This window comes from Mirounga angustirostris, unplaced genomic scaffold (assembly GCF_029215605.1).
Source record: "Mirounga angustirostris isolate CCGP_5_RB_7025 unplaced genomic scaffold, mMirAng1.0.hap1 SCAF_1, whole genome shotgun sequence".
Classification (NCBI taxonomy): domain Eukaryota; kingdom Metazoa; phylum Chordata; class Mammalia; order Carnivora; family Phocidae; genus Mirounga; species Mirounga angustirostris.
The window spans coordinates 119,190,174-119,216,215 of record NW_026991709.1 but is presented as its reverse complement, the minus strand read 5'-3'; the positions used below and the strand labels follow the sequence as shown (position 1 = coordinate 119,216,215).

Genomic DNA, 26,042 nt, shown 5'->3' with positions numbered 1-26,042 from the left:
GAGCCGGGAATCAGTGGGAGGACAGTCAGAAGGAGGAGTGCTGGGTGGGATGGGTAGACTGAGAACCAGGAGAGAGAGTCAGGGGTGATGCTACAGGCACAGTGAGAGATACACGGTTCCCGGCTTCATGACTGGAAGGGGTTGTGTGTCGGTCAGGGCAGGAAGGAGCTCAGGAGGGCAGGGCATCACAGGAATGAGGCGAGAAGGGCAGGCTAGCAGGGTTTGAGGAACCTTGAACCTTCAGGGGAGGAAGGCATCCGAGGTGGCTGGGGGAAAGATGAGACTACATGGGTAGATGGGGTTGGGAGGTGGGAACAGAAGACTTTGGGGAGGGAAGTTCTACGCAGTTCTAAGCAGAAAACCAGAGAGCAGGCAGAAACATGGGTAAATATCTGGGTGTAGTGTAGTTTAGGAGCCATTAACACACGAGTGAAAGAAGGGGCCAAGTGATGAGCTCCTCCAGAACGTGCTTCTCGAAGGTAAATCGTAACACTTAGTGTCTATTTTGTTCGAGGCCAGCTGTGCTAGGGCGCATAGGGGTCCCTGACACCAAAAGCCCGACAGTCACAGTTGGTGAGATCATCTCCCACAGAGAAGTCATGTAGGAATTCGCCCCGGCTAGAACCCAACATTGGAAAGGAATGACCCACAAGTGTATCAAGTTCAACCGCAAGCCTCACGGCTAACAGCACGTAACACAAATCCGTTTCAAGCGCTGGGTGAATCCTCAGCGGCCCGCTCCTAGGAAGCCGCGGCTGGGAAGGGGTGAAGGAGAGGCCTTGGGGCCCGCGACCTGCCCAGGGCGCCTGCAGGCCACCCCGAGACCCCGCAGCAGCAGGTCTACAGTTGGCACCCACGGCCGGGTGTGGTCGGTGCCGGAAGAGAAACGTGAGGAAGGCTGAACGAGGGCGGAGGCACGGTGGCAAGAATCGTGGCAGTTGGGGTCCACGCGGCAGCAGTCCCCGGCGGTGGAGGGCCCCAAACTCGCGTGCCCCTCCCAGCACCGGGATCCGGGCGGCGCCTGGCCGGGCACACGGCCCAAAGGCACCCTCACTGGGACCCGGGGCCCGGGCCGGGTCCGTGTACCCTGGCCAAGGCGTGCGTCTGCGTAGCCCCTGATCCAGCCCAAGTCCGGCTTTGTGAGGCGCGCGGCGACCCTGCGCGCCTGTGGCCGCGGTCCCAGTGCACTCAGGATGCCCGTGACCGTGGCTTAGGCACGCCGGGAACTCCGCGGGCTGGCGGGTCTCTGGGGACTGTTTGGCCTCCCCGGGTCAACGTCCTCTCCGCTAACCCTTCCGCGCCCTTCTCCCCGGCCGGACCGCCCCGCATCGCCGCCTCCGGGGCGGAGCTCGAGGGAGCCCGGCGCGGGGCGGGGCCAGCAGGGGGCGCTGCGGCATGCCGCGCGGCCAGGCGGTCGGCGCGCGCCGCCCTCGCCTCCCCCCGCCGCCCCCCCGCGCCGGGCTGAGCAGGCGGCCAGCGCCGAATCGGGCGCGCAGCAGCGGAGCCGGGGCCGGAGCCGGGCCGGGACCCTGGACGGTGAGTGGGAGCGGGCCGGGGTCGGGCTGGCTGCCGTTGCGGCTGAGCGCTGTGGAGGCTCGAGGCGGACAGGCGTCCCCGGGTCCGGGGTTGAAAGCCCGAGGGGGGTCCTCGGGAAGCTCCGAGGCCGGGACGATGGGGCAGAGTCTCCCGTGGGAGAATAGTGCTGGGGTCTGGGGCGGGCTTCGGAACACCGGGTCTGGAACCCGCGCCTGAGTTCCCTCCTCCCTTCTCGCTCCCTCCGCAGCCCCCCAAACCCCAGCCCCCGACTCGCGCTTTCTCCCCAAGCCACCCCGCCCTCCGCCCCTCCCTCCCCTATCTCCAAGCCTCAGCACCCTCCAACTCTGCCGACGATTCCGGCGCCCTCTCCCGCGCCCTCGCCCCCACCTCCCGACGGGCGCCTCGCCCAATCCCGCTGCCTCTGGCTCCTCCACCTCCAGCCCCGCGCCTCTCCTGCCCCGCCTGCCTCCACCGCCTCCCCGCCCCTCCAACCCGCTCCCGCCGGGCCCCCGCGTTTCTGCGCCTAATTCCAGCCGGCTCTCGAGCTCCCGGGATCCGGGATCCCGCGGCACTTCAGAACCTGCTGGTCTCCAGGTGAGAAGGCGGCGGCAACTTCGCGGCCTTTCCCGGGGGTGGGGCTGGCTTCCCCCGCAGCTGCCTGCGCCGCGCGCTTTTGGGCCTCCGGGGACCCCGCCGAGGGGCCGCTGCGCGCGCGGGCTGTCATGCCTGGGTGCTCAGGTTGGGGCTGCGTGGTTCAGACCCCACGGCGTTGCGTTTGCTCGTCTGTCGCGATCTTCTGAAGAAGCCGGCTTTGTTTGTCACACACAAAAATGGAATTGGTTTAGAGCCGGTTGCTTTCTTTGTGGCAGCAGCGGTCTTTCAAGTTGTACCTGTGGATGGTGAAAGGATTAGCGGTGCAGAAGGATGTGGAGCCATATTTTCCCGCTCCGCTGGGCGTTCAGCGAGGCTCTCACCGTCTGGGTGGCCAGTGCCTTCCTGGGAAGGCTGGGATGCTTTGGAGGCTTTCAAAAAGTAAAAATCAGGAGAGATGTGGAATTAGATCCGTGCGAATGGGGAAGCGTGGGGTGGATGGCCACGGGGGCCCCAAGAGGGCTTCCCAACTTGGGGACATTTGTTGCTGTTTGCCGAGGGCCCCCGGGTGAACCCGAGTGTGAAGCAGACCGTGCCCAGCCCAGCCTTACAAACGTGACGTGCCTGCAAACGGGGCTTGGCAACAACTCCTTCTCCTTAGAGGTGTTGGTGTTCAGTTCTGGACATCTGTGGGAAGAGAGTTTAAAGCAGATGGTTTGAAAAGCCTCGTGGTCCCTAGAGAGAGGTGGAGATGTATTGGTTACGGCCTGGAAGCCAGTGCTTGAATCTGCCCCATCCCTTCTCCTGGCCTTCATTAAGTCTTCACTTAAATTAATTGCCTATTTCAGAGAAAGGACATGTAGGGGATACTTCTCTTTCAGGGATTAGTTCCTGGCCAGCCCACCCTCACTCATGCTTGGGAGGCTGCTTTGGGGCACCAGGGACAGGATGGGCCACTTGGCCTCTGAAGCACAACACTCTGAGCATTTGTGAAACTGCAGGATCAGTAACTTTTTTTTTCTATTGATTGGCCCGAATAGTAATTAGCTCAATATTCTTTCAGCATTGAAGAGTGAATTAATAAGTAATTAGCCCAAGGGCACACGGGGGCTCAGTGGGCTCCCTCTGAGTGCCCATAGATGGCTGCGGGCATCTGCTCAGTCCTCACCATACTGCTGGGTGCTGAGTTGTTGGCTGTCAGATGCCCCACTAGCTAGAGGGCCTCAGCACCCAGCCTGGCACCCTCTAAGTGACAGGTACTCCGTGTTTATCTAGGAAAGAAATGGATCCCCCCTCTTCAATCTAGTCCGAGTCCATAACTTATGTTTTCCATTGTGCTTCACTGTTTTCAAAATATTATCCTTAAATTCATCAATTTTTTAAAAGTACATAATGTCACTGGAGACAAACTTTTTTTTTTTTTTTTTTAAGAGAGAGAAACTCATTTTCATGTTTATTTGGGGCAGAGAGCTCAGTTTGTGGGTCAGGCTCTGATCGCTGTGTCTCTGACCTCCGTGGGGACTCCAGAATTTCCACGAAGGAAATCAGTTGTCCTCATCCTAGAATTGGAGTGAGGAAATGCTGGGCACTCTGGGGAGCTAAGGCTGTTGGCTGAGGGAACGAGTCCTGCACAGCTTATCCTATAGGGCCCTGAGCTGTGGCTGCATCCCCCCACCTCAGGCATCCCTCATCCCTGTGTGTGACGGGATGAAGCCCTCAGGGAGACTGAGTGCCATTGGCGGAGCCCTGCCGGCTGCTTCAGGGGGCACCATCTTCGGTCCGGTGGTTGCTGTCCACTCCAGATCACTTGCCCATGGAGAGTGGGGAGTACCGCCTCTTAGACATTTCTGGCAATATGGTTTGCAGCTCTGGAGTGGGGGAGGGAGGCTGTGTTTTATGAGGATGTTTCTGTCTGTTGGAGGTGGCTATGACCCACTGACAGACTGAGCAAAGGCCAGCCCTGAAGAACAGCCAGAGGCTGAGGGAGTGGGTATGCCTCACACCACTTTTTTCCAGGAGTCCGGGAAGGGCTGGTATTCAGAATGTTACCTGGATGTGGGAATTCCCGGCACTGCCCACAGGTCCAGGGTTGTCATGGGCTTATCTTTCTTACACAGACTTTCTCTGTCTTCGGGTCTGGCTCTTACCGAGAATTCCTGCAGCTGGTGAAAATCTGTTTTCTAGAAGTTTAATTATTGCCTGCAGTCTGTGAGTGAGACAGAGAGGGAGAGAGACTGGGAGGGGTGGTGGTGCCTGCTATCTCAAGGTGGGTAGGGAAAAGGATGGGAGACTCTCCAGGGTTCTGGAAAAACAGAAGGGGTAGACTTCAGCCCCAGGATTTGCCCTGGGTCAAGGCTTTTGGTTGGTGGATGAGGACATGTGCCCACATTCTGGTCCAGGGGTTACCATGAGGAGCAGAGTCACTGAGAGGAAGAATAGCCCCATGGTAACCTGAAATATGGTTTGCTGGGCTCACTGTTCTGGTTTCTAGAAGGCCTTGAAGAACAACCGAGAGCTGGCCTTAGCAAAGTGGGAGAGTCCAGAGCTCTTTTACGTTTTTGAGGGAGGGTTGTGCTCCTTTGGAAATGGCTTGAGTGATGTTGGTCTGGGATCTGGCCCTGGGGAGTCACCTCACACCTGAGATGCTGAGGGGAGAGCACAAAGGGGAGCAGAAAAGATGAAGCAACTGGCAGAGTCTGTGCACCCCCACTAGGGGGGAAGAAGAGGCAACAGCTGCTTGTTGGTAGGATGGTGGGCCTTTGGACAGAAGCAGCCTTCCAGGGACCCTTCTTGAACCTGCTGGGCAGCCTGGCAGATGGATTAGGGCCCTCTGAAGCCCCTCAACCTTGCAGATCCTGCAGGGCAGCCGCGAATGAATCACAGCGTCTGCCCTGAGTTCAAAAGGCAGGAGGGTCAGGGTTATCCAACCGAGCCACAGACTCTGGCCTGCTAGCTTCCACCTCCAGAACCAGTATGCTGTTTTGAACGTTTTGGGCCTCCGTTGGGGAAACCCCTGGTTTTTGGAAAGGAACCGCTCAATCAGTAATGAAGAGGGGAGCAGTCCCAGGAACATGGAGGAAGATAAATGATTAAAAAGATAAAATGATTGAAAAAGGAACTTAGAGGGGCCTCGTGGAGGAGTTCCTGCACCAGGAGGCAGCCTTCACTGTGTATTCTTGGCTGGTTCATCCAGGTACCCTACCTCCCTTCCTTTGCCCCTCCCTCCTCTGTCCCGTCCCCAGTCCCCAGTCTCTCCTTCCGCACTACACACAGCAGTGGAGCTGCCTCGTGTGCTGGTACCCTGGGGTGGAAGAGAATTTGGGGAACTCAAACATCTGTAGGAACTTGAAAATTCTGTTGCTATTTGCCCAGTCACTTCCGCAACATACACATTCATGTTTCCATATTATGGGGTATCCTTTTGTCATGTGCTTACCACTGTGTGCCTCTGCGTATAACCGACTTCCTTAGAGAGAGCTGTAATCAATAGCATGGAAACCCGAGCTTTAAAAAACAAACTAAGGTGAAAATTATTGCACCTGGTTTTGACACACCCCTCCCTTTCTCTATGCTCATTTGTGGTTGGAGTCATAATTTACACCAAATTTACAAATAGTTTGAATACTATCTGTCCTACCCCTCAATTAGAGGGAGACATGTGTCTTTCCAACTAACAAAACCACAGCTTATTTTCCTAGGCCCACCTCATTCTTGGATGCAGTATCCAACATTAGGCCTTCAGAGATACAGCCATATCATCTTGAGCTTTGAAATTATAAAATAAAATGAAGCTCTTGCTTGCTAATTTTGTCAACTAATATAGAAGAATCTGAAGTTAGAATAAAACATTTACTGCCTTGTTAACTCTTTATGCTTCTCAAATGAAAGAAGCAGGTAGATTAAGGTGGAAGAACATTATTATAGTAGAAATGTCTGGAAGGTCAAAAATAATAATGGAGGGACACAGTTATTAAGGTTTAAACATTGTTATTAAAATGTGCAGAGGGGCGCCTGGGTGGCTCAGTTGGTTGAGCGACTGCCTTCGGCTCAGGTCATGATCCTGGAGTCCCGGGATCGAGTCCCACATCGGGCTCCCTGCTCAGCAGGGAGTCTGCTTCTCCCTCTGACCCTCCTCTCTCTCATGCTGTCTCTCATTCTCTCTCTCTCAAATAAATAAAATCTTAAAAAAAAAAAAAAAGAAATTGTAAAATGTGCAGAGATATAAACAGGAACTTCCATAGAAGTGTAGGCAGGTATAGAATTTTGGTGAGTATAGAAATTTTAATAGGTCATTTTGTTGAAATATATTAATATCATACATTATGCTTATGCAATACCTTACCATTATAAATGGGCAACTGAGTCCATGATCTCGTTCAATCCTTCCAGCAAGTCTGGGATCTTAGGGATGGAGACGGGACCCCGGGGGTTTCAGAGGCTTCTAGAGCTCAGAACTCTTGAGCAGGGAAATACTGTGTAAACCTAGATATTCCTGCTACAGTTGCTTGATAACCAAATGTGGCTACATAGTTATTTGAAAATTATAGGTAGTCTCCTGCTTAGGGGTAAAAATAGGCTTTCTTTAAAATGTTCTGCAGGTCAAACAGACAAAAACTGTATGATTAGCACCACCAGAAACCACCTGGAAGGATTTCTAAGGGCTTGTGGATTTCAGAGGTTCTCTGCTGATGACTTCCTAATACTAGAGTACCTGAGTTTGTATATTCAGCATAGTACAGTAGTGAAGAGTGTAGACTCTGAAACCAGGCTAGCTTTGAATCCTGGATCTGCCGTTACTGGTCTTGTACACTTGGGCAAGTGACTTAACCTCTCTGTGCCCTGTAAAATTGAGATGATGATAATGATGATGATAAAAATGAGATGCTATTATTGTAAGGCTGAAGTGAGATATCATGATGAGGACTTAGAACGGTGCCTAGCACATGGTATGCTTTAAAAATATTAGCTGTTGGGGCGCCTGGATGGCGCAGTCCTTAAGCGTCTGCCTTCGGCTCAGGTCAGGATCCCAGGGTCCTGGGATCAAGCCCCGCATCAGGCTCCCTGCTCCGTGGGAAGCCTGCTTCTCCCTCTCCCACTCCCCCTGCTTGTGTTCCCTCTCTCGCTGTGTCTCTCTCTGTCAAATAAATAAAATCTTTAAAAAAATAAAAATGTTAGCTGTTATTGCTATTCATTCATTCCTTAAAAATACATTTTTGGTGCCAGCCAGCTGCACGGAGTTGATAGATATAGGAGAGTGGCTAAGACACACGTAGTCTCTGTCCCTCTGGCACAGAGGACACTTATACTTAAGTTCACAGCGAAGGACACGAAGGGTAGTACAGACGTTGCCCAGGCATTCACCTGGCTCTCGGCCACCTATTGCGGTCATGAGAGCCTAGGGTGGACCTATAAAGGGTTGACCATGGCAGGAGGGGGAGCTGGTGATCTTCAGCAGGTGCACACTGGTGTGATTTGGCCTTGCCAGCTGTTTAAGGTAGGCACTCAATTGATTGGTCTGCGTCCGACAGGTGCTGGTTGGTAATGTTTTCACTATAACTCTTGGCCTCAGGTTGTTAGTGGGAAGTGTGATAAGAGACCGTAAACTCAGTATTTACTCACCTGGTTTGCCAGCATTGCTCCTGGTCCTGGTGGACAGCATACTGCCCTGGCCACTGCTTTGGACTGGTCTTTTAGCAGCCCTAGAAGCCTGCAATACCAGGAGGGACCCAGTTCTGAGTGAGGACTGGCACAGCTGCTCCCAAGGTTGGGGAGGAGACTTGCCAGAGGCAGAAGGCCAGACTCCCGTGCTGCCCGAGTCTGCCATAGCCAGAACCTTCTGGACGTGGAAGATCTCTGGGAAACTGTGTTGATAGGCTTGGGTTAATAACTCGTTCTTGGAGAAGGGAGGTCCTCACTTGCTCTGTGTGACTTACAAAGAAACTCCCACTGGAAGCCTGCTGACTAGCCCCTGCCATCAGGGCCTGGAGAGGGGCCCTAGCCGTGGGCCGTGTACCAGGGAGCCTGGGATCACTGCCTCAGGAACGTGAGCGCCTCTCTGGCTTGTGTGAGTGTGATTGGTACGCCCTTGGCTCTACGCTGGAGCACTTACGTTAATAAGTTGGCAGGCAGGCTGGAAACCTGATAGATCTCTTAATGAGGAGCCTGCTTATTTTTATTCATTTTTAAACTACTGGAATTTGAAGTAAATGAAGTTTTGTTGTATTGTTGGGTTTTTTGCCCCATGCTTGGAAGATAAAGACATGGCAAATAATGTCATTCATTTTTTTAAAAACCATTTATTTGTATGTAGGCAGAACTGAGTTAAACAGAGTGCTCTAAGTTTTCTGGCCTCGGATGCCTCTCGATTTCCCAGATGGGGTCATCTTTTGTCGACAATTTGTCTGTCTCCATCACAGTTCCTAATGGAAACACAGACCTGGAAATCAAAGCTTGGACATTTCTGGTTAAAGGTCATGGCACAGACAGTTGATTCTGTTTTGGCTCTGTCTTCAAGGTGAAAAATCACTGGGTCTTTTTTGAGAAAGAGAAGGTGTATTTCAGGAGATGACTAACATCAGCAGGCGGGAAGATGTCGGCAAGGCTGCCTCGTTCTTGGTTCCTCTCATTTACGGCATCTCTAAGTTAGTGGCATATGATACTTTTATTTTCTCCTCTTGTGCATCTTGCTTTCATGACTGCTGATTATCTTGGAACAGCTGCATTAATTGATGGTGTTTAACAACTCAACGTACAGTAAGTAATTGCAGTTGGCTTGGCTGAGCATAGCTCATTCTTTTTACTTGCTTTTGAGCTTGAGGAGTGTTTTCTCGGTGTGCTGAATGCCAGAAAGGGAGTTGGGAACTCCTTGCCCCAGTGCCCGCCCACCACTCCATGCTCACACTCCCTTGGGACACTGTGTACCATCATAGCATCTGTTCCTGCTGCGTGAGGGCTGTCTGCTCATGGGCCCGTCTCCCCGGCTTGCCGGGGGGCTCCTGGAGGCCAGGGAGCCACATCCAGCTTGTCTCTGACTCTTCACCCCTTAGCACAAGGACTGGCAAGAAATACGCCTCAGTAAAGGCTGCATGAATGAATGCATGGGCGGTTGCAAAGCAGTCAGGTTGGCTTTTGACTGCAAGTAACAGAAAGCCTTACTTTAGGGGCTTAGGCAAATAATGGTTTATTTTTCTCCTGTAACAAGATGTCCGAAGGTAGGTGGTTGCTAGCATTAGTTTCAGCAGCTGATGTCCGTCTGGACTGAGCCTTCTCTTCTTTTCTTGGCCTGTCCTTCATGATGGCAAGATGACTGGGGCAGGAAGGAGGCGCCAGCAACATCTGTACTTTTTATCAGGAAAGCAGATATTTTCTTTTCTTTTTTTAATTTTTTTAAAGACTTTATTCATTTATTTAAGAGAGTGAGAGAGAGCAGGGGCAGAGGGAGAGAGAGAAGCAGGCTTCCCACTGAGCAGGGAGCCCCATGCAGCGCTCGATCCCAGGACCCTGGGATCATGACCTCAGCCGAAGGCAGACGCTTAACTGACTGAGCCACCCAGGCGCCCCAGGAAAGCAGACATTTTCCCCAAAACACCTAGCAGACCACTCCCAGTTTAAAGGGCCATGTGAGTATCTGGCAGGGCACATTGTTGCCAAGCATAGTTAGGTGGGCTTACTGCTAAACAAACAACCCAAATAGGCTTAATGACCCAAATATGGTAGACATTTACTTTTTGTTCACACACAGAAATCCCAAAATGGCTGTTTCTAATTCGTGGGGAGTTCTCCTTCAAGGGGTGATTAAGGGACCCAGGCTCTTAAGACTGCCATGCTTGTTTATATCAATCAGAAGAAAAAGGAGCAGGGAGGATGGTGTGTGGGAGAATTTTATGGGCCAAGCTTGGAGGTGGTGAATTAATTCTGGCAGTGGGGTGGGAGGGGAAGTTGCTCAGACACATGGCCACACCTCCTGCAAGAGAGGCTGGGGAACATGGTCCAGTGCCTAGGAGGAAGAGGAGTTGGGTTTCATGATTAGCTGGCAATCTCTACCACACTTTTCCCCCCCGACCCCCCACCCCCGCCAAAATCAGAATTCTCTTAGCAAGGAAGAAGGAATGAATATTGTGGGACAGCTGGGGGTGTCTGTCTTACAAGGAAATACTGTGCTAAGAAGGCTCCAACCAAAAATAGTCTTTTATTTCTGGATCATCTGTCTTAAATCCCTACTTTTGTCCCTACCTTTGGGAACTGGGCTAGCAGGACAATAGCAGGTCCTCATTATCCCTCTTTCTTGACCCAGGGCATGTTCTTAACAGCTTTATGAGAATGAGTCATAATTGATCCCACTCAGCAGTTGAAGATTACCCCCAGAAGAAATGGCCCTCAGCACCCCTGGGCCAGAGGAGCTCTGAGCCTGTGAGCCTTTCAAGTGCCCCCACTCACCTAGACTTCCAAAGTTTTTCTTCCTCTTCAGCCCCCACCCCAGCCCACGTCCGGAAGGGAGAAGATGCGGGAAAGAGTGACCTCTGCTTCCCACTCCAATGATTTGAGAAATATTTTCCCCAACCACTTCCTGCTATTTTTTCTCAGTCTGATGAATGATCCATTGATCTACTGGGTGTTAGTGTTCTTGTTCAGTTTGTAGTAGGTTTCTGTGACAAGTGCCTCTCCATCCGCAGCGTCTTCCTTGGTGCCCTCTTCCTTGGTGCCCTTCTTCCCTCCCTCCCTCCCTTCCTTTCTTCCCACACACACCTACTGAGCACCTGCTGTTATTCAGCTCCGTGTCCACCTAGCCCTGGGGGTGGACAGGCAAGGAAGCTGAAGTGAGCCCCTGTGTTGATGAGTGTTCTGGGAAGGCTGTGGTTGCCCAGTATTGGGGGGAGGCTCACCTAGCGTTGGGATCAGGGGGAGCTTCCAGGAGGAGCCGGCTTTTGAGCTGAATTTAAGGATGAGCAGGAGATGGGGCACCTGGGTGGCTCAGTCGTTAAGCATCTGCCTTCTGCTCAGGTCATGATCCCAGAGTCCTGGGATTGAGCCCTGCATCAGGCTCCTTGCTCAACGGGGAACATGCTTCTCCCCCTGCTTGTGCTCTTTCTCTGACAGATAAATAAAATCTTTAAAAAGAAAAAGGTTCAGCAGGAGTTAAGCAGGTCAAGAAGGCACATGGGCCGAGAGAGTGAAAGGGGTGCAGCCACTGAGTTCTGAGAAGGGGCATGTGGGGCTTCAGGGGGAACGGTGAGTAGGTCCAATGTGCCAGACTTGCGGTAGGGCAGTGTGGTCATTCGCTCATTTAATACAGCGGTGAACGAAGCAGATAAGGTCCTAGCCCCAGGGGAGCGCAGGGTCTGAGCACAGGGTCTGGGCCGGAAGAGGGAATGAGGCTGTTGGGGAGGGTGGGCAGGAATCTGAGGAAGGCTTGGCTGCTGACGGTGGAGTAGGATATGGGCCCATTACTTGCGCCGTCACCTCTCCTGCCCCACCCCTCTGTTTCTGATTCTTTTTTTTTTTTTTTAAAGATTTTATTTATTTGACAGAGAGAGACACAGCGAGAGAGGGAACACAAGCGGGGGGAGAGGGAGAAGCAGGCCCCCCGCGGAGCAGGGAGCCCGATGCGGGGCTCAATCCCAAGACCTGGAATCATGACCTTAGCCGAAGGCAGACGCTTAACGACTGAGCCACCCAGGCGCCCCTCTGTTTCCGATTCTTGTCTGGTCCTTTGCCCAGGCATTACTCAGGCTGTAAAAATAGAGGCTGGCACCAGGTCACCGGCATGTAGTTGGTGAGGAAAGTTGAAACTGTCATTACATATCAAGATACGTGCCAGCTAGATTTTTGATGAAACACTTTCCTGGGGCCCCGAGGATGAGGTTCTGAAGTTGGTTTACAATTTTTTCCCTCTCCTTTCAACTCCTACCAATACTTCTGGCCACTTGGCTCAGAACCTGGCCTGGTTGTGCCTATTACCCATCCCGTGAGCACATTGAAATCCACCATGTGAGGTTTGGCCTTGCCCTGGGCTGGCCTGTGGGGAGAGGCCGGGTCATCTCTGTGGTCTCACCATGAGGTGCTGCCCCCCAGTCCATGAGGAGTTCCGTCCAGGCGAGGAAGATGTGAGCACTGCCCGGGAAGGGACCTGCTCTCACCAGCCCGCAGGTTTGCTCGGCTCCTGAGGAAATGAGGACTTTGCCTGGGTGTAGCAGAGCTGTCAGCTGCCTTCCGGTGATGAATTACCCCAGGGTGGTTCCCTTCTTTCTCCGTCCCCAGCCAATTTTGTTAAGGTGGAATTGACAGTGCTGGGGGGTGGGGTGCAGAGAGGAACCTTCCTACTCGTCTAAGCCCAGGGCTGAATGGATAGCGCTTTGTTTCCAGGTAAGGAAATTTCAATCCACACACGGGAACTTGGACCAGTCCCCTGGTGTTTACCGGGTGCCTTCTTAGTGCTAAGGGCTGTAAGGAATGTGCATAATAACAAAATGGGACAAGGAGGATCCTTAGAACCTCTACTGTGATTTATAATAAGAAATAGAGATGTGTTCGTCCCTGTTTCTGGCACAGACCCCCCTAAAATCTTTGGAATTTCCTGTGATGGGACCAATGGAGATGTCTTTTGTTATGTTAATGAGGCGATGTTCTTGAAAGCCCCCAGGTAACCTGAGGAGGGGGGCTGGTTGACAGGAGAACCAGCCAGGCCTTTAGAAGGTTGGGACTCTCAGTCCCATCCCCAGACCCTGGGAGGGGAGAGGGGTTGGAGGTCAAATCAGTTGTCAGTGGCCAACGATTTAATCAGCCATGCGTATGTAATGAAGCCTCCATGAAAACACAAAAGGATGGGTTCGAAGAGTTTCCAGGGCGAAGTGATTGTGGGAGACTGGCACCCTGGGAGAGGACGTGAAAGCTGGGTGACCTTTCCCACATGCACGAAGTGGGGGAGGGGCAGAGGGAGAGGGAGAAACAGGCTCCCCATTGAGCAGGGAGCCCAACCATAGGGGCCCAGATCCCAGGACCCCGGGATCATGACCCGAGCCAATGGCAGACACTTAACCAACTGAGCCACCCAGGCGCGCCTGGACTGCATTGTTTAAAAAATAATTTAAGGAAGTTCTGCAACTTTCTTTTTTTCTAATTTTGACAGTAATAAATGTTTGTTTAAGAAAGTTTGGAAAATACAGAAAACTATAAATGAGAGAAGTCTTCCAGGACCTTACCACCTACTTACAGAGTTGTAAACCAGTCTTTCACCCTTGCAATTTGTTTCAAAGAAAAGTAGGATTACTTGTAAATCCCAGTCATAACCACTCATAACATCAAGGGTCCATTTTATTTTTTCAGCATTCCTTTAAAAATTGTCTTTTAATGATTTTAAAAAATAGCACTAGGTTCAAAATTCTAAAGAGTGTAACAGTAAAAAGTCCCACTCCCAGCCCTGTTTCAAACCCCTCGGTCCAGTTTTGTAATATATCTTCTTTATAACATAATTGAGCTCAAACTGTATATGCTTTATCATAGCTTGCTTTTTTGACTTAAGAACATCACATTTTCTGCTGTCATTACTAATATTGTTATTTGTACATAATGCATTGTAAAAACAAAGCATTAAAATATATGAGTAAATTTTGAAAAGTCCACAATAGAGATGACCACTATCAATTTGGTGGTCGTCATAAGCACGCTATGAAGGCACACACATGATTGTATCTTTCCGCGATGTCAGCTTTATTCAATCATAAAGCAAAGTTAAATCACAATTCTTTTTTTTTTTAAGATTTTATTTATTTATTTATTTATTTATTTATTTATTTATTTATTTATTTGAGAGAGAGAGAGAGAGAAACAGCATGAGAGGGGATAGGGTCAGAGGGAGAAGCAGGCTCCCCGCTGAGCAGGGAGCCCGATGTGGGACTCGATCCCAGGACTCCGGGATCATGACCCGAGCCGAAGGCAGTCGCTTAACCAACTGAGCCACCCAGGCACCCCGTTAAATCACAATTCTAAAGCAGGTTCAGGATTCCAAACTCAATGGCAATTCACCGTGTGATTAAACCTGGCTTCTTACACAGCATACGGAGCAGGGCAGAAGACAAGCCACACAACAAACAAGATAACAGAGGGTGCAGGACGTTAACAAACCAAACGCGAAGTCGGTCTTGGGGCGCACAGTTGAGATAAGGCCTGGGTCTGGTCCAGGTCAGCTCGGCGCTGACTGCTTCTGATGTTCCAGCAGGGAAGGAACTCGGTTCTGTTTGGGAATCCATCGGGCAGAACCTTCGGCGACAGTTGCCTTTTTTAAGTGGTCAGACATAGAGGGGTCAGGTCTGAAGAGTCTGACAGTTTGCTGCCAAAATCCTTCCCTTTTTAAAGGGATTTCATCAGTTTTGGGTCTCTGCAAACCTCCTCTCTACAGAGGCTGTCTCTTTCCAGACCTTATTCTGTAAGTTTACATGTTTTCTTCAAATTTCCTTGTATATGTTGAGATGTGCAAATGTCTTACCTACGTGAGTTACCTACACAGTAGATACGCTCTGTATCTATGACACTGCCCCTTGCATACCCTCTCTCATTCATTTGTAACTTGTAGAATCTGGAGGTTTGTCCACATCCACACCTAAGCCTACTCCTTCCTTCCTTTTTTTTTTTTTTAAGATTTTATTTTTAAGCAATCTCTATACCCAATGTGGGGCTCAAACTCACAACCCTGAGATCAAAAGTCACATGCTCTACCAAGTGTCCCCCCTCTTCCTTTTTTAAGGCAGAACCATAAACTGTAATTTTCTAACCATTGCCCTATGGGTGAATATTTAAGTTTTCAGACATTTATATTTATTCCTATTGCTGCTTTGTACACGTGAACGAGCATTTTTTGAGAATAGATACCCAGAATACAAATTCTAGGGGCAAAGGATATGTGTGTTTACTGTTTTAATTAGACCACCAATTCTTAACAAATTCTGTTCCAGTTTAACCCTCCTGGCAAGAGTGTGTGAAAGAATTTGTCCCCATTGGGACTAACATCCACTAGAGATGAGTGATCTTTTATTTATTTATTTATTTTTTTTCCAATCTAAAGGGTGAGACGTGCCATGTCATTTTTAAATTTATATTTTTTTCCATCCAGCTTTTCCAAGCATATATATATACACACACACACATTTAAATAAAAATTTAGAGTCGTGCAATGCATGGCTCTGTATCTTTTTTTAGTTTTTCACATTAAGTCACATTAAAATGTTCACATTTTCTTTTCTGGGTCATTGCACTATCTTCAAAAGCTCAGTTTCAGGAGTGCTATCTCACTGAACTATTGCAGATCATCTGGAATATTCTTTTTTTTTTTTTTAAGATTTTATTTATTTATTTGAGAGAGAGAGAGAGCATGGGTGGGGTGAGGGGCAGAGAGAGAAGCAGACTCCCCACTGAGCAGGGGAGCTGGCCACAGGGTTCCATCCGGGGAATCTGGGATCACAACCTGAGCCGAAGGCAGACGCATAAACCGACTGAGCCACCCAGGCACCCCCACCTGGAATATTCTTTATCTTCCTTTATTTAAATCCTTAATCTCCAAGACCTGGGGAATGACAAGTAATAGAAAAGAAAGGAAAGCAGAATGAACACCTTCTGCAGGGCTCTGTCCAGTAAAAGAGTCAAAGTAAAAATCGGAATTAGATGTTTGCCCAGGGGCTCATCCCTTAGGTATTTGGCAGGGAGGTGCCTAAAGTAAACATCAGCTTGAGCTTTTGTTCTATAGAGACGTTGAAGAGTGTCTGCTAAATATGAAGAAGCTTCGCCGGGTTCCTGTGTTCCATTGTGGAAAGTGCGCAGGTTTGCTGGCTGTTGTTTGAAGGGAGGGATTATGATTCTCCCAGATCTTTTCACAGCAGTGAGAACATCCAGGAGGCGGTGTAATGTGATGGACACCGGGTGGAACTGGCAAGTCTGAAGAGTTGGCTTCAGACCCCAGCTGTTCCTCTGACTGCCGGGTAACCTGAAGAAGACACTAAACTTCTTGGTTCCCTGGGGTCTGTGTAGTGAGAATGACCAGGGTGTGAGTGGGTTTGGACAGCCTGGTCGAGGGTAGGCTAGCAGTTAAAGGCCAATTCTAGCTCAATATTGATGAGAACAGTAAAAATGAGCACCGTCTAAAAACAGGATGGTATCATAAAAATAAATATTTGGTAATTTTCCCCCAGTTCCTGGCATACAGCTCCTAAAACCCTGGGAATCTCCAGAGTGCTAAGAATGTCTTTTATATGCTAATATCTGCTGGCAAGGGGTGGGGGGGTAGGTAGCTTCTGGATGGGAGCTGGTTGCCTGAAAGGCCAAAGCACCATTGGAGGGTTGGACTTTCAACCCCACCCTCTGACCTCCAGGGAGGGGAGAGAGGCCAGAGGTTGAGATCAGTCACCAATGGCCAACAATTTAATCAATTGTGACTACATCTAGAAACCTCAAAAACAAAACAAAACAAACAAAACCTTCTAAGCAGCAGGGGTTCAGAGAGCTTTCAGGTTGGCAGCACATCAGGGTGCTAGGAAGGCAACATGCCTAGAGAGAGTATGGAAACCCTGTGCTCTTGCCGCATGCCTTGTCCTATGCATTTCTTCCGTTTGGCTGTTCCTGAGTTGTACCCTTTATAATAAATCTACAGTAAGAGCAAGTAAAGTGTTTCCCAGTTTTGTGAGCTGTTGGAGCAAATTATCAAACCTGAAAGGGGAAAAAGGGTTGTGCGAGACCCCCCCCCCCGTCTGACTTTGTAGCCAGGTCTGACAAAAGTGGGCAATTTGGGGACCCAGTACTTGTAACTGGCAACTCAAGTGGGGCAGTCTTTGGGACTTAGCCCTTACACCCATGGAGTCTGACACTAACTCGGGGTAGTCAGTGTCAGAATTGAATTGAATTGTAGGACCCCCAGCTGGTGTCCACAGAGTTGGAAAATTGGTTGACACGAGGACAAAACACTACACATTTGGTGTCAGAAGCCTTGTGAGGAAAAACAGCTGAGCTGTATGTTACCAGTCTCCAGAAATGTTCTGACACACAGCCAGCTCTGGGCCAGGCTTTGTCCCACACTAGAGACATGCTTGTGAACAGACCCCACTGCTGCCGTCTGGTGGCTTATAGTCAATCACAGGGGACAGCCAGCATTTCAGCGTGGCTATATTGATTATGTAATGATAGTCCTGAGATGTGTCCTGAAGGAGAAAGACAGGGTGACTTGAGAGTGTCAGACAGGATCTGATCTAGACAGGGGAGTTCAAGGGCAGCTCCCTGAGAAAATAATCTTGGAGCTGGGAGCTGAGGGCCAATCATGAGTTAGCTAGGTGGGAAAGGTGGAGGTGATGTAGGAAAGAACGTTAGGGTTCGAAGCCTTGACTGCCAAGAAAGAATTCTTGAGATGTCTTTGGTGCAAAAACGTGATTTTATTAAAGCACGGGGACAGGACCTGTGGGCAGAAAGGGCTGCAATGGGGTCATGAGGAGTGGCCCATTATATACTCTCAAGTTGGGAGGGGGTTAGAGATAGCGTAAGTCTAAAATTTTGGAAGGAGGGTTTCCAGGACCTTGAGGAGGTAGGCCATATGCTTGGCAGGCGATTGCCAACATGTATCTTGGGGGGTAGATATGAAGTTTCCAAAAGAATTTTTATATGTTGAAGTAGATTTACAGGATCCTGTGGAGGGGGAGGTATTGGGCTAGGATTGCCTGTTGCCTTAGCAAAGCATTAACATGGGGGCAGTTGAGTCCACAGAGGACTGTCACTCCGCCAGTTTCAAGCACTTGTGAGTGGGCTGTAGTGAGTAAGGGATTTTAATCATTTTTCTTCTGCCTTTGTTTCCCACATCACTGGGATAGAGGAGAGATGGCAGGGTGCCGGCGGGGGGAAGGCGGAAAGGATGGCTTGCTGGTGGCTGTGATGAACCTCACCCCTGTTCGTTCATGCATTCATCTGTCCACTCATTCAGTCATCCAACAAACCTTGATTGATCACCTGGTCTGGGCCAGTACTGTTCTTGGTACTGAGGACAGAAGAGTAGGAGCAAGCCGGACAGAGTCTCTCGCTTCATCACTACCCCGCTGTGAACAAATCATCCCAGAACTTGGTGACTTAAAACCTCTGTCATTTTACTGTTATCCTCATGATCTGGAGGTGGACTGGGCCAGCTTGTGTTTATCACTCGGGTCTCGCACAATTATTCAGGCACCAGCCGGTCTGGAATCACCCGAACGTTCCCTTACATGTCTGAAGCCTGGGCTGGGAAGCCTCAAACAGTTGGGCGTTCCTGTCTCTGGGTGACCTCTCATGTGGTATTTCCAATATGATAGCTTCAGGGCTCCAAAGCAAGTGACCTGAGAGAGACCAAGCCAGGTAGAATCTCATGGACTCTTCTGACCTGGTGTCAGAGGTCGCACAGCATCATTTCTCTCCCATTCTATTAAGGTAGTCCTGAGGCTCTAGAACCACCACACTCATGCCCTGCTCTCCCTAGCTTTTCATCCTTGGCTTTTTTTTTTTTTTAAGATTTATTTATTTATTTGAGAGAGAGAGAGAGAAAGTACCCACATGAGTGGGGGGAGGGGCAGAGGGAGAGAATCTTCAAGCAGACTCCCTGCTGAATGGGGAGCCCGACACTGGGCTCAATCTCACAACCCTGAGATCATGACCTGAGCTGAGACCAAGAGTCAGACACTTAACCAACGGAGTCACCCAGGTGGCCCTCATCCTTGGCTTTAAACCTACCTGCCGGGGCGCCTGGGTAGCTCAGTTGTTAAGCGTCTGCCCTCGACTCAGATCATGATCCCAGGGTCCTGGGATCGAGCCCCGCTTCTGGCTCCCTGCTCTGCGGGAAGCCTGCTTCTCCCCCTCCCACTCTCCCTACTTGTGTTCCCTCTCTCACTGTGTCTCTCTTTGTCAAATAAATAAAATCTTTAAAAAAAAAAAACAAAACAAACCTACCTGCCTGGCTCTGCTCACCAGAGTTCTCCAGAGGAGACAGTCTTATGGCCTGCGTCCTGGCTCCAGCATGCCCCTTGGAGGGTCCCACCTTCTTCCCCTGCCTCAAATGGCTCCAGACAGTCATAGTTTTCTTCATCTCTGGCTCTTTCTTGCAGGGAGGGGGGATGATGCCTCTTGCAGACTGGTACTCCAAGCATCTGCCCAGCTGACTCACCTCCTAATTGGGTCATCACAGGACATACATGATCACAGACACCAAGTCCCCAAAGAGCAAGGCTCTTTTGTGGGGCTAAGAGATTGCTAGAATGACTGGAGGGCTATAGTGTGGGGCTGAGATGAGCCTGGACTGACACTGGGGCCTTGTAGGCCATGGGCAGGGTTTGATCAGGATCCCAGGAGTATTATAGGAAACTGCTAAAAGCCCAAAGTTTTGATGACCACCTGCCAGGGATATTATAGAAGACAGTCCTACGATCTCATTTAATATTTGGAATCTGAAAAAAAAAATAAATGAGGTCAGAGACACAGAGAACAGATTAATGGTTGCCAGGTGGGGATGGGCAAAATGGGTGAAGGGAGTCAAAAGGTACAAATTTCCGGTTATAAAATAATTAAATTATGGAGATTTAATGTATAGCATAGTGATTATGGTTAGTGATACTGTATTGTTTATTTGCAAGTTGCTAAGAGTGGATCTTAAAAGTTCTCATATAAGAAAAAAATAACTGTGGTGATGAATGTTAACTATGGTGAGGAATGTTAACTAGACTTATTGTGGTGATTGTTTTGCAATATGTACAAATATTGAATCATTATGTCATGCATCTGAAACTAATACAGTGTTATATGTAAATTATACCTCACTGAAAAGACGACGACAAACCTCTGGGAAGAACAAGATTTTGCATTATGTTTTTAAATTAACCTGTTAGAATGATTTCTTTTGCTTACAGAAGATGACTTTTCAGGTGTGTTCCTAATTTCAGAAGAGGAAGCATAGATCTCTATCCTGATTAAACACGTTATAATAACGTCAGTGATTCGGCAGTCGTGGTTAGTTATGACAGAGTTGGTGGGCAGAGCAATCTTCCGTGGCTGACAGGGCTCACAACACTGTTAGCTGAACATGGCCTGCAGCAAACATTCCTACCATCATGCTGTCCTGTAACACCCAACTAATAGTGCAACAGTTAACAATGAATAGTGCCCAATTAATAACCAGGAAACCTTGGAAGATGACTAAATATTACAGGATAGCTCTTTGCTCTTTTAGTAGACATACTGAGAAACTCAATTTAGAAACTCAATTTTATGATGATAATACAGAATAAGTATTTTTTCATTTAGTTTAAGTTTGTGAAACTGATGTGTAAACAAAGATCATGACCACCCCGGTGCTTGGCATCCTCAGAAGCACTTGTGTGAACAGCTTCTTCCCCATTTCTCATTAATTAAGTACCACTGACTTTTTTTTTTTTTTTTTTTTAGAACACCTAGTGATTTACAGGTAGGCATGGCCCCCTCTGGAAGACTTGAAAGGGTCTACCATCTACCAAGTGACATCTTTGTTTCAAGGCCTCTACCTCCCTCAGCTTCAAGTTAGGTTTCAAGGTAAGTATCATATTCCAGATGACAGAGTGTTTTAAAGATGTAAATGACCAAAACTCTCCTGAAAATGTTGCTTGATAATAAGTTTATGGGGCTTGCCCCAATCTGCATTTGAATATTCCTAGAAAACTCCCCTTGCTCCAAAGCAAAAAAATTGATTTTATTGGGGTATTGGTATATTTTCAGGTGGGTAGCAGACCAAAAATGAAAAGAAATTAACCATAACTCAGGTGTTTTATATATATTATTTTGTTTAACCTTTTTTTCTTTTTTTTTTAAGATTTTATTTATTTATTTGACAGAGACACAGCGAGAGAGGGAACACGAGCAGGGGGAGTGGGAGAGGGAGGAGCAGGCTTCCCGTGGAGCAGGGAGCCCGATGCGGGGCTCGATCCCAGGACCCCGGGATCATGACCTGAGCCGAAGGCAGACACTTAACGACTGAGCCACCCAGGCGCCCTTCAACTAGAATTTTTTTAAAAAGTACAAAAGGGGGGGGGGGAAGGCACAAAAAGCAATTCAAAAGTACAAGGATATACAATCAAGTATCCCTACCACTCATGTCCCTCAGTAACCCAGGTTCCTCTCCCCAGAAGCAACCAACACACACCACTTCGTTGGATATCCTTTCAGAAATACTGCATTTATAACCAAGTAAATACATACAGTCTACTGCCTTCTTTTTTATTTTATTTTATTTTTTTTTAAAGATTTTATTTATTTATTTGACAGAGAGAGACACAGCGAGAGAGGGAACACAAGCAGGGGGAGTGGGAGAAGGAGAAGCAGGCCTCCCGCGGAGCAGGGAGCCCGATGCGGGGCTCGATCCCAGGATCCTGGGATCATGACCTGAGCCCAAGGCAGACACTTAACGACTGAGCCACCCAGGCGCCCCTTATTTTGTTTAATCTTTATCAAAAGCCTATATATATAGACAAGTATAAGGATTTGTGTTAAGCTGCTGTAACAAATTCCTAAATTTCAGCGGCTTAACATGGATTATTTTTCCCATATAAAAGCAGTCCAGCTTGGTTCCAAGACAGTGGTATCAAGGAGGGGGGTTCATGAGCTCCATACAGGGATCTGGGGACCCAGGCTAGTGGAAGCTCTGCCTTCTATAATTTGCTGCTCTCAAGTGTGCTTTTTTCCTTTGGATTATTTTATTAACACTGTACATTTCTATTATTCAACATCAAGTTATATCCTATTTTCTTTCCCTTTCAGCTTTATCGAGATACAGTTGACATATAACATTGTGTTAAGGTGTACAACGTAAAGATTTGATATGGGTATATGTGTATGTATTGTGAAATTATCACAAGTTTGGTTAACATCCATCTCCTCACACATTTACAATATTTTTTCTTGTGATGAAAACTTCTAAGATTTACTTTTTTTTTTTTTAAGATTTTATTTATTTATTTGTCAGAGAGAGAGAGAGCATAAGCAGGGGGAGCAGCAGGCAGGGGGAGAAGCAGGCTCCCCATTGAGCAGGGAGCCCAGTGCAGAATTCGATCCTACGACCCTGGGATCATGACCCAACTGGAAGGCAGATGCTTAACCAACTGAGCCACCCAGGCGTCCCAGTTTTTATCTTTTTTAAATTTTTTTTTTTTTTAAGATTTTATTTATTTATTTGACAGAGAGAGAGAGAGAGAGAGCGCACAAGCAGGGGGAGCAGCAGAGGGAGAAGGAGAAGCAGACTCCCCCTGAACAGGGAGCCCAGTGCGGGGCTGGATCCCAGGACACTGGGATCATGACCTGAGCTGAAGGCAGACGCTTAACCATCTGAGCCACCCAGGCGCCCCTCAAGATTTACTCTTTCAGCAGCTTTCAAGTATGCAATAGAATATTGTTAACTGTAGCCACTGTACTATCCATTATATCCCCAGGACTTACTTATCTTATAACCAGAAGTTCGTACCTTTTGACCACCTTCACCCATTTCCCCTAACCTGCACCCCTGCCTCTGACAGCCATCAAACTCTTCTGTTTCTAGGAATTTGGCTTTTTTAGATGCCACATATAAGTGAGACCATTTGTTTTCCCCTGTCTAACTTATTTCACTTAGTGTAATGGACATTTCACTTAGCATAATGCCTTCAAGGTCCATCCATGTTGTTGCAAATGATAGGATTTCCTTCTTTTTTTAATAACTGAATAATATGCCATTTTATATATATATATATTCCACATTTTCTTTATCTGTTTATCTGTCAATGGACACTTAAGTTGTTTCCATGCCTTAGCTATTATAAATGTGGGGTACAGATATCTCTTCAAAATACTGACTTTGTTTCCTTCAGATGTATACCCAGAAGTGGGATTGTGGGATCATAGGGTAGTTCTATTTTTAATTTTTTGAGGGACCTCCGTACAGTTTTCCACAGTGACTGCCCCAGTTTGCATCCCCCAAGTAGTGCACAAGGGTTCCTTTTCTCCATGTTCTCCCCAACACTTACTATCTCTTGTAATATAGCCATTGTTTTGATAATAGCCATTCTAATAGATGTGAAGTGATATCTCACTGTGGTTTTGAATTGTATTTTGTATCTCTCTGTAGATCAGGAATGTTGAGCATCTCTTTATGTACCTGTTGGCCATTTGTACATCTTCATTGGAAAAATATTTATGCAGTTCCTCTCCACATTTTTTTAATCAAATTGGGGGGGATTGTGGTTTGGGGGGTTTTTTTGCTATCAAGTTTTATGAGTTCTTTATATATTTTGGATATTTTATTCTTTTTGATGTGATTGTAAGTGGGATTATTTCTTAATTTCTTTTTCTGAGAATTTGTTGTTAGTGTATAGAAGTGCAACTGATTTTCGTATACTGATTTTGTATCCTGCAGCTTTACTGAATTCATTTATTAGCTCTGACAGCTTTTTGGTGGTTAGGTTGTTTATATATATATATATCATACATATATATATATCCATCCCTGCAAATAGAGGCAAATAGAGACAGTGTTACTTCTTGCATTCAGATTTGGATGTCTTTTATTTCATTATCTTACTTAATTGCTCTGGGTAGGGTTTCTAGTACTATGTTGAGTAAAAGTGAGAGTGGGCATCCTTGTCTTATTCCTGATCTAAGAGGAAAAGCTCTCAGCTTTTCACCATTGTGTATGATGAGTACCATTGACTTTGAGGCTTATGTTTAATTACAGCTTTAATGTAAGCCAAATCAAAGTTTTAGAGCTTATAACAGTGCTAGTCCCTACTTTACTGGAAGGAAGTTTGGACTAGATAGCAATTCAGATTCCTTCCCAAGCTAAATGTCGGTGATTCTGTGTGACAATGCCCTTAGCTCTGTTTTTGTAGAGTTTGTAAGTGCAAAGGCGCCGCCCCCCCCTCCAAAAAAAAGTTTTGAGAGCTTATTTTGGGATCTGAACCAGAGAATCCTTGGATCTCAGGTACATGGAGGGCTCCTAGAGGTCACCCACGTGTCAGTCCCCCGCAGCATCGCCAGCAGGTGACTACCCACACTTGACCACCTCCTTGAGCAGGAGGACTCATTCTGTACTGACACTGAGGCTGCCAACTTCCCACTGAACCATCCAGAAGTTTTCTAAAACATATTTTAAGGGCATGGAGTTCCTGCCCTGGGCACAGGCAGTGATGGTCCACAGGGGACCTGGTACTCCGTGCCTCATCATGATCGAGTCATGGAATGAGCTGGCATTGAGCACCAGGTTTAGTCAAAGCTCTGTAGGTAAGTGTGCTTCCAGCCTGAAAAAGCCCTCATTGGTCAAAACACCTTGATCTGTAGCATGCATCAGTGCCCCCAATCATGCGTCCATCTAGAACAAAATCCCATTTCTGTGTAGTTTTGTTAACCTGAAAAACACAGCTTTCAGAAAGGGGCTGTGGCAAGCTGCACTTCCAGACGGGCCTGATTCACATTGCACTGCTGGGATTCTCAGGCCCTCTGAAGCTCTTTTTATTTTTTGCCCGTAAAATTTGGCTTTTACCCCGCAAACCTTCGTTGTACATTTGTATTTCTCATTTTACAACCCTGCCTATTGAATGTTTTGTGCTTTCCTTGACATCAAACAAACTTTTAGTTGACACAGTTTGCTTGCAAAATAAAAAAGAATCAGCTCTATTTTTTTAAGTGGCTTTGTGGTGAGTAAATCATGCCAACTGCATGTTCTCCCATTTTTTGTTGAGGTACTTATAGTTGCTCTTGATATTCTAAAGTCAGAATATGCCAATTTCAGATGTTGCTGCTGGTGCAACTTTAAGGAGCAAAGCGGTGACATTGGACGGAATGCAGGCTTCTCCCATAGGATCCGAAAGAGAGCTCTGAGGAGTACGTAAGATTGGAAATCCTGGCTTGACGAATTAGTTATTTCAGTCTGTTCCGGTCCTGAGAAGTGATCAGACACCTTGACAGGTTTATCCTTTGTAGAGCTGGGGGGAAAAACCTCAAAGGAGAGAGGGGCAGGAAGGTACAGTTCAGAAATGGGGGGAAAAAAACCCTAATATTTCAGGGATTAAAAATACTAAATCTGTAGATTATCTGCCTCACATCCTTTCTGGAAAGAAATGGTAGGTAAATAATTCATGTTGCATATTTAAACACATGTAAAATATAGAATAAACGGTCTTGTTGGTAGGACATGCTATGTGAGGGATGCTGCCCTCCCGTTTGTCACCGCGGAATTATACCTGAGCAAACCAGCACTGATGTCCCTTAAACATATAATTAGGACTGTATGTGCTTTGATTGCTAGATCTGACAAGTGCTGGTCCTGTCATTATTTTTTAGGATAATTGTGTGTGTTGTCCAATCTTCTCCGGTTGTGGGTTATTGCAGACATCCCCTTGCTCCCTTGTTCCTAACAGAACTCTGATTCTGTGCAGGCCTCCACCCTCTCCCTTCCTCCATGGGCCTCTGCCAGGAAGGAGGTGAATCCCAGTTGGTTTCACTCAATCGCTGTGGTCCATTCCCCGTGCCAGTGATGAGTTTGCGCGTGGGCTCATGACACTGTTCTGGCAGTTGGACATCAGGGGAAGCCCGCTGGAGGGTTTCTGGGAAAGCCTTCCTTGCTTCCAGGAGAAATGTGCAGGATTGTCCCTTCTCCCCCTACAGATTGCCCAGTGTGACTGTGATACCAGCCAGTGTGGCCACCATCTTTAAATCCTGGGGGGAAGTCATCCTAGGGAGAGGACAAAGACAGGATGGCAGAGAGACCAGAGACGGAGAGAGCCTCGCCCCCCAATGACGCTGTTGGGGTGCTGAATTAACTAGCATTGGAGCCGCCGTTCCTCACACTATGACTCCTAACGTGGAGAATATGGATGAGTCCCTTTGCGTTAGTGAGGTTTTCCTGCTACCTGCACCCAAGCCATCTTTGTAGA

The 26,042-nt window shown here is 48.0% G+C and overlaps 1 protein-coding gene across 9 annotated transcripts in view; it reads left to right on the top strand.

The window, feature by feature from the left end:
- Positions 1–1,396: 1,396 nt before the first annotated feature.
- The window catches only part of PXYLP1 (2-phosphoxylose phosphatase 1), a 70,678-nt gene continuing 46,032 nt past the window's right edge, over positions 1,397–26,042 (top strand). For 6 of the 9 annotated variants that reach the window (XM_045903658.3, XM_064587082.1, XM_045903661.3 and 3 more), the window contains exons 1-2: positions 1,397–1,536; positions 20,557–20,679. The gene's annotated coding sequence lies outside the window, so the exon portion shown is untranslated. Of the gene's footprint in view, positions 1,537–1,631; positions 2,131–20,556; positions 20,680–26,042 lie in introns of those variants that run through there. The other 3 variants (XM_064587079.1, XM_064587066.1, XM_064587059.1) reach the window with 1 other exon arrangement.